The sequence below is a fragment of the Protopterus annectens genome, chromosome 1.part0 (genome assembly GCF_019279795.1).
Source record: "Protopterus annectens isolate FY-2018-M chromosome 1.part0, PAN1.0, whole genome shotgun sequence".
NCBI lineage: Eukaryota > Metazoa > Chordata > Ceratodontiformes > Protopteridae > Protopterus > Protopterus annectens.
Window position 1 is genome coordinate 789386225 of NC_056725.1, and position 14884 is coordinate 789401108.

Consider the following 14884-nt stretch of genomic DNA (forward strand, 5'->3'; position numbering starts at 1 on the left):
CCACCAGCTATTGGCCACATAATATACATACTTCCCATTACACAACACACACTATGATTACTTACATCTTATCAGTCAGTGCAGCTCTGAATGGTTGTGGGGTATGGCCCACTACCCACAGGGATGGACTCTATTGTCCTTAGCAGTTGTTCACCTGAACATCATTACAACAACAACACCTGAAGGCACACATAAAGCATTCCACATCATCTATCTCATTATTATGGATCAACGAATATGGTCAGTTACATACATATATACTTCACATATCTGTTCTGGGACTGCAGACTCTTCTAGAGTGTTTGTCCAGATGTCATCATGCAACAAACAAAACTGTGTTGCACCAGGTGTAAGCACTAAAAGTGTTATTTTGTGTACACTTTGGGCTTAAGTTTGCTTTGTTATTTTTTTTTTGAAGCTTTTCTGTTGAGTGTATTGCTTCATAGATTGATGAACTTTCAAAATGTACATTGAGGTTAGATTTTTATTTTATAAACCTTGTTATTTAATAATGTTCATTTATAACCCATAATTACAATAATTATATTGAGTATTACCTGGTTGAGGCACCCACTGGTGGATAATACAAAACTTGAACTCCCATCCACCTCAACTTTGAATTTTTTTCTCAAATCTTTTACTAGTATTTCCGCCAGTTATCAAAAGATACTGGTAATCAAATGGTTGGTTATTTCCACACTTAATTCACACTACTTAAAAGCGGTCTGTACCAACTCTTGTTTTACTAGGAGGGCTAAATTGCACCAAATTTGCTACTTTCATCATTCGAATTATTTATTTCAGGTCCCTGTGGTCCCCCTGGGTTTTTTTTGCATTTAGAGGTAATATTACAGATATCGGTTCATTTACAATGCAGGACGGGAAATACATTATTCACTCAAAAATTATTGCAACACGAAATCAATTATTTTTTGTATTCTTTTGCTGCCTTTGTTGCCCTTGTTTTTACATAGGAAAAACTGAAACCAAGTTTAAGTTTAGTGATCGTGAGCATTGTTAACCTATAAAAATAAAAAAAAAAAAACAATTTTATCTAAACACATCCTTAACAACGAGTGGGTTTGAAGTTTCATGGGATTGGATTGAACATGTTATTATTAGGGGGCTAAGACATCTCTTCTCTGTTTTAGGTAGACCTAGAGTTAGAGTGGCAATTGGGGTGGATGCTTATTCATACCCCTGAATGAGTCTTGAATATAACATTTCGACACTTAGATATAAAAATTACATGATACAGATGACATAGCTCATCTAAATTTTAAATGTATGTTTTATTTTATGAATGCATTTAATGTCTATTGTGACTTTTACCATTATATAATGTTATGGTCCTTATTATGTTATATCTGGGTCTTATTCTATCTATAATTATTTGTATTTTTCTTTTTTTCTTTTGGAGCTCTTTTTGTTTGTATGATCTTATCATATCTTCTTGTTAAATAGGTGATGACATCAAACATCATGATTTTTTAAAAGTGTGGTGCTTTGGATTTTTGTTGTTGTGTTCTTGGATGAGCTTTTTTGGCGCCGGAGGAGCGAAAACGCTTAAATAATTAAGTTAAAATACTACTGGTTCCTTGGCTCTTGGCTCTTATTGGCTTGTTTTGTTTTGTTTTTTCCTATTAGGTGTCTTCTAGAGTGTTTGGTATTTTTCTTTTTTTTACCCTTATACACACTCTCTCTCTCTCTCTCTCTTACTCTCAGTCTCTCTCCAGTAAATGGAATGAGCTGCTTTGCATAGATTACAGCATGGAATTTGTAGGTGATGCCCTTTGCACCAATCAGTGTCCTCCACTTGCTACCGGCATGCAGCATGCTGTGTAGTACTTACAATAACCACTGTCATGGCAACTAACTACTATAAATCCCTACATCATGTGGGTGTGGTCCCTTTACCTTTCCTGTATGATGGACATCCTTCCTGTGTGTGGGCATCAGTGTTATTGGCAAAAGGTAGCAATACCTCTTACAGAAGATCCTGCACACTCAGGCCAGCTACACATTTGTAGGAGGTTCCAGAACTGTAGACAGAGTGTGAGTAGTATTGTTTTATGCATTATATAGCACTTGTTACAGGGTTTGTGTGTACATACTAGTTTAACTTGGAATGCAGTCTGTCTATAGCTCTCAGCTGTGGGCCTATCCTCTTGATGGTCAGAGGTGTGCCTATTATGTTTTGTCTGTCCACCACACAGGCCTTGTGTCAGATATATCACTGGCAGTGTGCGTGTTGTGTGCTACCAGTACATGGCTACATCCATTTCTGTTTCTAACTTCATATTCCTGATAAGGGTATGTTGCAGACTATCTTGTAACACCAGTGACTTGTTTAGTGTATGACAACAGTTTTACACACATGGGCCTGTGTTACAGCCTCTGTTCTCCACCTACATACCAGGCTTTGCATATATGACATGCTGTCAGGGGTTGTTCTGTAGTTGGCTGTGAGTATGTCATGCTTCCATTCCTGCCATCAGTCCACTGCTGTTGTGTCCCCCACACATACTATGGGGTTGGGGCCATATATGTGTGGGCTTCCCCTAGACAATACACATGTGCCCTGATGCACTCCAGAGGCCAGTGTATGTAACAGTGGTATATGGCCCTGTATTATTGAGTCTGGGGGGATGCACCATAACTAACATAGGCTGTTACATGTGGGGATATCAGGGGTAAGCTGCCTTTAGGTATCTGGATGTACATTACCATACAATCCAACTTGGGTAAATGCAGGCATACTGTCTCCTGCCATAAAGACTGTTCTGTTTGTCAGTGTGATTGTGATGGTGTCAGTTATGCCTTGCTATGTAACAGATACATCCCATTGTGTCAGCTGAGGTCTTTACCCCCTAGGGATTGTGCACAGAGTGTAGATAGAGGCTGCTAGACTATACATCAGCATTACTTACTGTTGATTGTTTGATATCCTGTGTCCCAGTCTGTCTTTGCTATTGTACTACTTGAAGGCCTCGGCCTGGACAGCAACATATGTAAACCTTTCCAGACTACTGTATTAGTATAGCTGTTTCACAGTTGCATTACTCTGTTTATATGGAAGTCAGTGTCTAAACAGATATATGACATGGCATTTACAACTGTAATAGTACACAAATAAAGCTTTCCAATGTATGCAAACCTTTGTGCGGTGTTATACTGTTCGACCTCTCTGTGGGTATATGTTGCAGGTAACGATTGTCACTGGTATGGGTGGCTCATACAGTGTCCAGTTGGTAAGGTGATAATTGTATGCATAGTGGCTGTTCCATATTGTGTGTACCTTCTACATATGTATCTTCAGGATCGGTACAGCCCCCCAAACGGCAACATCACCAAAATAGATTCAGCCGGGTATACTTGCGTGAAAGTGCTTTCATTGAAGAAGCACTTTTGCATAAGTATGCCTGTTGCGGAGATCGTACTACAGTGGAGATAAGGGAAAATTCCCTTTTCCCCACTGTAGTGTGACCTCTGAGTGAGAATATTAAAGTAGGTGGGGTGTGGGGGGCACGTAAATGTAATGTATTTTTTTAACACACTTTAACGAAAGCGCTTTTTCGGTGTAAGCACTTTCGTTAAAGTGTGTTCGGTGATTGTGGATTCTGAATATTGAACTTTCATTCAATAGTCCTAGATCCATATCTTCCTATACATATCTCTATGTGTGTATGTGTAGTTACATATATATATATATATATATATATATATATATATATATATATATATATATATATATATATGTCTGTCTATATCTGCATATATGTGTCTGTGTATATGTAGCCTAGGGATGTTGATTGCTTCCACATTGTACAATCCCTATGGGAGCCAGACTATACTGCATGATATGTTACTGATACCAGCCTGACATCAGACAGGTGGGATGGAGTACTGTTAACATCTTGTGCCCATTTCGTGTCAGGTCCTGGTTATGGGATCTGCAACAGTTGGTAGTGTATTGCAAGGCAGATGTGTTTGGCTGTGGTGGGGGAGGATATCTATTCATACAAGATGTATGTTGTTTGTTGCCTCTCAACCTCATTAACGGTGCATGTGAACATATATGTTTTTGTTATGTTCCCATTTTTACCCACAGATGTTTGTCTGTATATGCCTATATATAAATATATATCTGCTTACATATATATATAAATATATATATATATAGATGTAGACATATATATCTATAGACGTATGCATATGTATGTGTGTTTTTATATATATATATATATATATATATATATATATATATATATATATATATATATACATATGTATTTCTAATGTATATATATCTATATCTACATATATAGATATGCATATATACATCTACATGTTTAAATACGTTTCCTGTACTGTTGAATCACTGGGCTGGATGATATGTTTGTGAAAACATCAGGGTTATGTATGTCTGACATGGCTTAGTGGTAAATCACTTTGGCTATGGTGTGCATGCAAGGTCCTGGGTTCAAGACTTGCAGAGACAGTTTATTTTGTTGCTGGGCAGAAGAAGAGACATTGGATACAGAGTGATTAAGGCACTTTTAAACCATTGTAAGTGGGTTTGCGTGGGTTTGGGTGGAGGTAAGCACTGCTAAATTCTGGTTACAGTTTCTTATACTCAGCTTTTAAATTGCTTAACCTGTGTAGGCATTGCTTATCCCCATGCAAACAATCCGCTTACTGCTGCTTAAAAGTGCTTACTCCCACTTACCCCCATGCTAATTTCTTTAAAAGAAAAGAAAAATGGGTTGATAGGAAAGTGGTAAAAAAGGGGCACAAAGAGGGAAAGGCAGTAGGGTAAATAGCTACTGATGCCCAGGAGGGTGTAGGGAAGATCCATATCTGCTCATTTCTTCTACAGCAACAGCTGTGCATATACACTGACTTTGGAGGCAGATTTGGACACTCAAACACCTGAGAGAGGTGTGAGGACAACATTAATATGTTGTGATGCCAATTAGACCAGATTACATGTGCCCAGTGGGCATGTGCAAAATGGACAGCTATGTATGGGGCGATATTTTTTTTGGGAACAGATTGCCCTTTTTTTTTCAGGTGAGAGTGGGGTGTTGAGGAGGCATAGTAGGTATATTTGGTGAGGTAGGTTGGGTAGGTTAACAGACAAGACAAACAAGACGCATACAGGGGCAGTATATGACATATTTGGGGGGTAAACACCTTGATGAGGAGGGGTGTTGGGAAATCGGAAGCCTATGAGCCCCCTAGTAGAAACAGTGGGACTAAGATTTCCACCCATGAGCAGTCACCACTGCACCTTCACAGCCCCAAAGGTGGCTGTGCTGGAGGCTGAGTCGGAGAGCCAGGCCGACCCTCTAGTCATGACACATGGCCCTCGAGCTGGCATAAAGATCTCTAAAACTGCTGATGGAGCTCTCTACGCACCATGACCATGACCCGGACCTGGTGATAGGTGACAGGTTCCTATCCGCGCCCATTCCCGGGGGGGGTGAGCCCCATCTCCTGAGGCGGTTCCATCTGAATGTGGTGCAGGACCAACAGATGAGGAGGTCCCAGGTTGGGCCCCAGATGTGCTGATGCCCAGTGCCATGGCCAGCTGAGGTGGGACAGGTGGGTATGCTGGGACCCACATTCCCATACGTACTATGGTGTTTATGGTGTATCAACATATGTGGGTTAGTAATAGTCAACACATTCCAGGGTTAGGTATAACAGCATGCATAGATATTCCCATTAACCCAGACACCAGATATGGAACAGTTACATAGCAAACGGAGCACATGCATATATGGAACCACAGTGGCTATTACAACAGCATGCAGGTACAGTGATGGCACCATACTACCAATGTTGGAGTATTTCCATATAGCATATGCATGGAAACAGATTTAAATAATTATCAACTAATAGGACATATGTTCCAACAGAACAGTGAAGTCATTACATACCAGTTGAGGTGGGTATGTAGTTTATTATTGGAGGTATGGTGGGGGGGGGGTAAAGATGTAAATTAACTAGTATATTCCTGTAGTTCACATCACTTTCCTAGTCAGTGCTGTTATCTGTACCTTACAAGTATTACTACACTACCCTATAGCCTTAGTTTGGACAGTGACAGGGGTGTCGTCATCGTTATACATGAACTTGTTTTACCTGCAGTATAGACTTCTTACCTGGTATACTTGTGGAGGAAATGTTTAACACTAACTAACTGTTTCTACACACACTCCCAGATTCCAGGTTGATGTTGTGCATATAGCTGTCCATCTTTTTCCTGCACAGACTCTGGCCATGTCTTGACCACATGCAGGTGAACCGGGACATATCTAGACTATTGCCCTCTTCAACCTTTAGTGACTTACCACACTCATATACAGGCCTTCCTACACAGTTATATTACATAGCACAATGTGGGTGACAGTGATACCTTATTATTCAGAGCAACTGCAACACTCACAATTCCATACAATACCAGAGTAAACAAAACCAGTACTGTGTATCAAGTTTTTATTTCTCATCACAGTGTTCGTATCTGACGTACCTGTGCGAGCAATGTTTGTTAGCACTACCTAAATGTTGTACACATTAGTATTACGCACATGCATCTCACTCTGTTACTGTACACACTCTGGTCACAGCTTGACAACATGGGGGTGTAGACAGGATATTCTTGGCTTATTACTCTCATAACAGTTTTGGGAGTTGCTAGAGTGACAGCTTTGTTTTCAGATGTGTGTTAATCAGTTGTATTCCCTGTTTGCTGCCTAAACATCTGGGATCATCCCACAGACAGGGTGACAGGCAGTAGATATGGGCCCATATACTGGACATTCTATTCTTTTCTGTACAGTTGTGGGGTATAATTCTGTATGCAGACTACTACCACTGTCAGGATTTGAACCATGGCTGTGTGTGCTAAAATACAATAATTCCCATCTCAGTTGCGTGTGCTATTCAGATTTTATTGTCTGCCTTTTCACTGTTTCCTCTCTATGTCTCTCTCTCAGTTGTACTAAATGACCTCTGGGGATTGCACCAGTGATATACAGGCATTCCTACATATTCTATTTATGGTGCACAGTGTGGGTAACAGTGCTTAATACAACAGTACTATTACGTGATTGCAACTCTACATTGCCATATGATACCAGAGTATACACATGCAGATCAGCAGTTAGACCTTTATTGCCAGGCTATTATGTTTTTATTTACATACAAACTATATGAGACTCTTCCTGCAATATTATTCGGTGTATGCAATACTTGCCTTCAACAATACAGGTTATATACAAGCAGATTTATTTCCTATGACAATACATGCAAGAGTATTACTGACCTGCCTCACGTCGCAACCTCTCCAGATGACTTCCATGGGCCTCCTGGTTTGCGGCCCGCTCACTTGCAGCTGTGGAGGACATAAGAGGAATATTTAGCCATACCTATCCATGATATACATGAGCTGGCAATTATTACACACATAGTGATACTTACACATAGCTGGGACAGCCCCTGCTGTTCTAGCCTCATGGATCCACTGCTCAAAGAGGTCCCCCTTACACAACTTCAGGTCAGCATAGTGATGCCTGACATGCTCACCAGTTCGGGATATGCCAGTGGCACTTGTGAGGTCACAAGCAAGACAGTCCCAGGCTTCTTCCTTATATTGGGAATCCTGGTACTGGCCCTGCAGCAGTCTCTACTCATGGTCTTTGACAAGGAGTCCTGTCATGACTCTGGACTCCTGGATGCACCAGCTCTGTGCCCGGAAGCGCACACCTTCTCCCCTTTTTGCCATTGTACCAGCAAGGGGAAGCTACAACCAGTGATGAGATATATTCCCCCCCCTGTTGGGTTTAAATAGGGACGATTTCCCACATTTTTCCATGATTGGCCAGTTTTGAAAAGGCTAGGCTATGGGCAAACCTGCTTACCATGATTGGCCAGTTTTGAAAAGGCTAGGCTATGGGCAAACCTGCTTACCTAAGGTTGTCATTGTTTAAATTGTTATACCACTGGGCACATTGAGTTAGCTGGCCTATACATTGCTTACACCTCCTAAGCTGGCCTATGCAATGCTTAGCATTTCTTATATTAGACTTTGCATTATATTTTCTTTTTGGCATTGATTTATTATTCATTACATCTTTTATATATATATATATATATATATATATATATATATATATATATATATATATATGCCTGGTACCCATGATTCATGTGTATGTACACTGCAAAGTGTCCTTATGTTTTATTGGGGACTTCAAAAATTTATTACAATTACACCTCACATCTGGGCTTACTGTTCTTACTCCAGTTCACATATTTATGTTATGTAGTGAGTTATATAACATATGACTGTATACTGATTCCTTTCACAGGTTCAGTTTGATTTTACTATAGGGAGGACTTGTTTGGTGATACCTCATTATTTTCTACTGCTGTGATGGCTTGGTGGTTAACTACTGTGACTGTAGGGTCCTGGGTTCAAAACCTGCAAGGCTGTTTATTTTGTTGCCGGACAGAACAAGGGCCATTGGATACAGAGTGATTAAGGCACTTTTGAGCAGTTGTAAACGGGTTTGCGCAGGTTTGCACAAGGGTATGCAATGCTAACCTCCAGTTAAATATGCTTACAGAGAGTTAGCTTAAATATTGCTTAACCTGTGTGCCCATTGCTTACCCCTGTGCAAACAGGCTTAAACTCACTTACTTGTGCTTAAATACACTTACTACTGCTTATTGGTGCTTACTCCCACTTACAATTGCACTGATTTAGAGAGTAATATCTAATGGTTCTTGGGAAAGTGGGGGATTTGGAAGCTGTTTTGAGTTGTCATTCATTACACATTTTACCTTCCATTTGTATCCATGATTCCTGTGTACATATGCTGTATGGGGCACGTGCTTATCTGTGGACTTTGCAACATTATGACACTGACACCTCACATCTGCATTTAATGCAGTACTCCAGTTCACAAATATATGTTATTTAGTAGGTTATGCAACTAAAATATTGGTCATAACATGATTTGCATTGGAAAATAGAATGTGCTGCAGTGGGGCTCAAACCAGAATTGCTTGTTCGTAAGGTGCATGCCTTGCCCACTACACTATTGCTATACTGCTCCATTTGCATATATCTTCCTTGTTATGCTCTTCAGCCATTTAAGCTGCATTAACCGTAGCTAAGTGATGGTCAAACCAGCGCACCTACAGTTAGCTTTAATCAGATTCATAATAAAAAAAGGCGTGTTTATTTGATTTGTATTTACTACTGCTGCTGTACATGTTGGGGGATGTTGCTGGGGATATGCAGGCACCTATGAGTGGTCTCACTCATTCCTTTGGCCTTTCTGCTGTTCTTCATTGCGGTGGCATGTATATTCTGAAAGCTCTGCTCTCAGACATGCCCCCTGCACTCTTACATGCTCCGTTTAAGATTAGGAGCTCAGGTAGTACGCCTTCATTAATATGCATGACGCACTGCCGTCCCGCCCTTAAATGGCCGCTTCCATGCAGGACTAAGCTAGTCTTGCATGGAAAATTAGTAAATCCGGGGGAATGTCTTTTCATTTTTGCTTTTTCAGGGAAAGCCCCTACATGTTCATAAACCCTTACTAATATACTGTACAGTCATTTAACTACTGTAGAAAAAAAAAAAAAAACAATCCATGCACTAAGCATAAAACTCCAGTTTTACACAAGTATGATTGGTTCATAGGCAGTTACAATACTATCTACCTCTAGGAACCATCTTAAGCCTAGCTAATTTTTCTCCCAAAGGTCAGAAACAAGCCCTATACTTTGTGTTTAGGATGTAAACATTTTAACTATTATACCAGCTCCCATCAATCAATCAATCAATCAATCAATCAATCAATCAATCAATCCATTGAAGCCCTGACTGGAAGTAGAACCCAGGCCATGGCAGTGAGCGCTCCAAGTCCTAACCAGAAGACCACCAGAAAAAAAAAAAAAACATTACAGGAACTGCACTTCAAGGAGCTTGCTTCATGCAGTAATCCATAAGTCACTTAGATTTTGAGTGACTGTAAATATTTCAATTAGAGTGTACTTTAAAGTAATATAAACATCTTTGAAAGATAGAATGTCTATGAATATGATCTGCGAGAAAGAGACAGTATATTACCAAAGACAATGTGGCATGATTACATGGTAATATATAGTTAACTAAGGAAAAGCGAAGTTGGAGGAGCTCTGCTGTAAATGAAAGGCAGAATAAAAGCATTAAGAACAGGTGACAAGTCAAATGAATATGGAGAACAAACTGGAGTGCAAGGACAAGCACTGTGCTTGCAGTCAGCTACAAGCCACTTAATTTATCTCCAATGAATTGTAGATAATAGCAGGCTACATCCAATGTATCATGCATTGTTCCATACTTCTATTTTTGGGTGAATTTCAATTTATTATGATTAGCTGGGAAGGAAATTTGAGATACAAATATGATTGCTGAGCTTTACTTCAGGGAAATTAACAGATGTGCAGTCTACAAGAGAGGTCAATATTCAGAATCTGGTCTTTCTATAAAACCCACATTTGTCTTACTAGTCTGTCTTAGCAACATTGACTATATTCTTAATAATGAAATCAAAAGAGATGTAGGTTGATAGGCAAGTACTAGGCTAAAGGCCCAGAGAACCTTTTTAAGTCTTGTCACACTTCCCCAAGGTGAAAATCAAACCCTGCATCTTGCACCTGTAAAGTAGGCATCTTAGCCATTACTCTAACCCCCAACCAAAAGAAACACCAGCATCTGAAGAACAATACTCTAGGGAAAAGTATACCGGTGCTGGTGGTAAAGCAGCTTTGAAAAAATATAATGGCACTATACCCCAGGGAGTTTGGCATAATAGTTAAGGTATTCACCTTACAAGCACAAGGTGCAGTGCTTAATTCTCTCATGAGGTAACTGGCTAGGTGCACAAGGGCAGACAACGTAGCATGAACCTATAAACCTTTATTTAAAGCAATGCTAGTCAAATGCAGGACTTTTAATCATTTTCTTAAAGTTGTTTATCCTTTGTGGGGTTTCTGGGAACTCAGGACTTATCCAGTCATTTAGTTGGTAAGGTAGAAAACTAGTGCTACACAGCATGCCAATTTATTATTGCTGGGCATACACACACACACACACACACACACACACACACACACACACACACACACACACACACACACACACACACACACACACACACACACATGCACACACACACACACACACACACACACACACACACACACACACACACACACACACACACACACACACACACACACATGCATGCACATGAACACACACACACACACACACACACACACACACACACACACACACACACACACACACACACACACACACACACACACACACACACACACACACACACACATGCACACACACACACACACACACACACACACACACACACACACACACACACACACACACACACATGCACACAGCTTGGAAGCTTGCCATTTCACCTACAGCAGTGGAGCACCAACTGAAAATCTACAAAAAAGACACCAAGGCACCGCAGCCAAAAATAAAAGAGGAGAACCAGTGTTACAAGACAAAATTAACCACTGCATCATGATGCTGCTTGAATGCAGCAATGCATTGCATACTGTGAAAAAAATAAATTAATTAATATGAGAGCTAGAAAAAATTCTGATTCATTCAAGTGGTTTATAAATAAAACACAAGTTACAGAAAGTTTCTGAATTAATTGTCTGACAAGTTACACTGCATGGAGAGCAAGCTTTGGAAAAACATATAGAGTACATGAAACAATAGAGTCAAAACACAAAACTAAAAGAATTACAAGAGCCAGGAAGTATGGAGGAATAAATAGCAAACATAGCATCACTGAGTGTGGAAGAAAAACTTAAATATCTTTTAAGAATATTTTATATGCCTTCATCATTCACTTAAGAAAAATAATGGGAAGAGAAAAAAAACATGTTTATGACATGCATGTGATTACTGATGTATTACTCAAATTAAAAACATGCAGAATATCAGGAGTGAATAGCATTACTAAATATGAACTTAAACAAAAAATGGTAACTGCTGATAGATAATTTTATGAGATATACAGCAATCCCTTAGCATTAGAAGATAGCTGTAATGTATGCCATATATGCATAAGAAAAATAAACTGTATACATATGCACATATATGTTGCTGTATCAATGTCTCTCCTTTCTCTTTCACTCTCTGTATATATGTACACATTATGTGTATGTGTGTATGTTTACGTGCGTGTGTATATGTCTATGTGTGTGTGTGTGTGTGTGTGTGTGTGTATATATATATATATATATATATATATATATATATATATATATATATATATATATATATCAGTATATGTAAGTTAACCTAAGTCCATCAGAATCACAGCATAACTCATCGAGGAAAGCAAAAATTTAATCCAACACATTAGCATTAAATTACATATACACCAAGACATAACCTTGGTGCATGCCAGCCCTAAAACAATGCTTTTTGCAGGGGGGTAACATCCCCACATTACCCAATAATTACATATATCAGTTCTGAGATTTATTTATTAATCTATTTATTTATGTACATTCTGTTAACTGGATTGGTCCCACTAAGCTAATGGCCTCTTTTCAGAGGTGACACATTGGAATTCACACTGACTGTGGGAAATTTAGCCAGGGCACAAGGGAATTTCCCTTACTTTTTGGTGGAGAGGAACTGAGTTACTCTATCTGGAGCTGCTAGATGGTGCTTGTGGGCTGCTACTGCATTTCTAGGAATTCTATGATGGAGGAGAATGCAGCACAGCTGGGGAGAGGAGCAGGAGAAAATTTACTGAAGGAGAAGGAAAGTTTAAAATGGAGGACTGGAGACACAAGAGCTGATAAATTTAATGAACCAGGCAGAGCCAAAGGAAGGAGAAACTAGATGGAGTGACATGGTGGAGAAAATATTACACGAAGAAGACAATGAGATTCTGGAAACGCAAACAACAGCTGGTGAAGGGAAAACAATGGCGGTATTAATGGCTGGTGGAGTAGCCAGTTTTCAGGGTGTACCTCTGCAGCAGAGTGTTTTGTAGCATGAAAGAAGTTATGTGTACATGTGGCAATGCAATGGAAAAAAGGAACTGAAAAGGACAAACAGTTCCATTTTCTCAAGAGCTACAGAGAAGTTGGCCAGTAGTAAGAACAAAGGTAATAGTGATGGCAGTTTGAACAAGTATGAGATTATTGATAGTAGTATTTTGCCGCTACTATTTAACATTAAAGACATAAGAGCATGAATTCATTGGTGAGCTGAAATATTTGTGAAATGACATTTGAAAGCTTTAACTTGTGGGGAAAAATATAACTGAGTCTGAAAAAATATAGTAGAGCAATGGAAAGACTATTTATTTCAGAGCTTGGGGCTACAACATCAGTCGCCCTGCTAGACAGGGGTCCAGGGAAGTAAATACTGTTGGAAGAAATAGCCAGGGAATTGTTATGGCTAGGCTTGTATAGGCCCTAGGGCCAATAGCCTAGTACCAACCTATGAACAACTAAAAAAGAAAATAAATATGCAATTTAGGACTTCAGATATGCACGAGCATGGGTTAAAACTGTTTTTCTTTCATTGTGTAGTAAAATACATCAAATTAAAAATTATGGGATGAAAGAAATGTGTGGACTGGGAGTTGGGAAGCATGGATAGCAGCTATTTTAAGGATGGGAAAATTTAACATATTTCAAATACAGTAATTCTGAATTGTAAGAGAGGATTTGTTGGGTACTGAGGTCAACCCAAAACATGTTATTTCTCTGGTGATGAAAATCATTTAGCCCAAGATTGTAACAAATGAAGGTGTGGCCACTGTGGGAAGAAGGGACACACAGCAAAATAACTGTAAGCCTTTCTGCATAATATGTGAAGAATTTGGACACTTCTGGTTTGACTATCCCATATTAGAAAATGAAAGAGAAGATGAAGAAGAAAGCTCAGAAGAAAGACTTAGAAAATATTATCACAGATGGTGTTGTAAGCGAAAGTGGTATGGGGAAATATTGAAGAAAGGGTAAACAATGAAGCATTACATAAAGAAGAAAAACAGTTCAAAATGAGGTTATTAATACACAGGAAGATAACAGATATGCAATTGTAGAAAGTGGAGAGGAAGAAAAGGAAGAACATGGGATGGGAGAATAATAAGAACAAGGTACTGAAAAATCAATTGGTGGGAGACTTAGGAGAAGGAACAGAAAATAAGATCTGAAAGTAAAACATTTGCAAAATGGATATAGGACTTTTGGCATTAAATGTGAGCTACATTAGGATTGATGTAAGAAGTTTGTTGGTGGTGTAATGGTATAAAAATAAAAATAAATTTGTTTGTGGCTAGATACTAGATGTAACAATGCCCGATAAGTATGTGCTTATTTGCATTATAATGAAAGTGAGATGGAAAGAAATGTTATATTACCAATATCTCTGGCTTATGCAGATGATTTAGTTCTAATAACAAAAAATAAGGGATGAATAAATGAGGTGGTAAAAAGGATCAGAAAACTGTTTAAAAATATGGTCTGCAGTTGAACAAAATTATGTGGAAAGAATTTTGTGAGATAAAAATAAATGGAATATATTTCACAAGAAAGGAAGTAAATTCTTAGGAGTGACATTTAGTGAGAATGAACGTGTAATAAGTCAATAGAGAGAGCTACTGAAACAAATTGTTAGCTTGGTTGAACAATTTTCTTATCATTCCAGAAAAAGACATGTATGCCAAATATTTATGCATTAGGAAAAAATAGCATATTGGGGGGATATGTATGTTTTCCACTGAAATGGGACAAGTGATTAGAGATT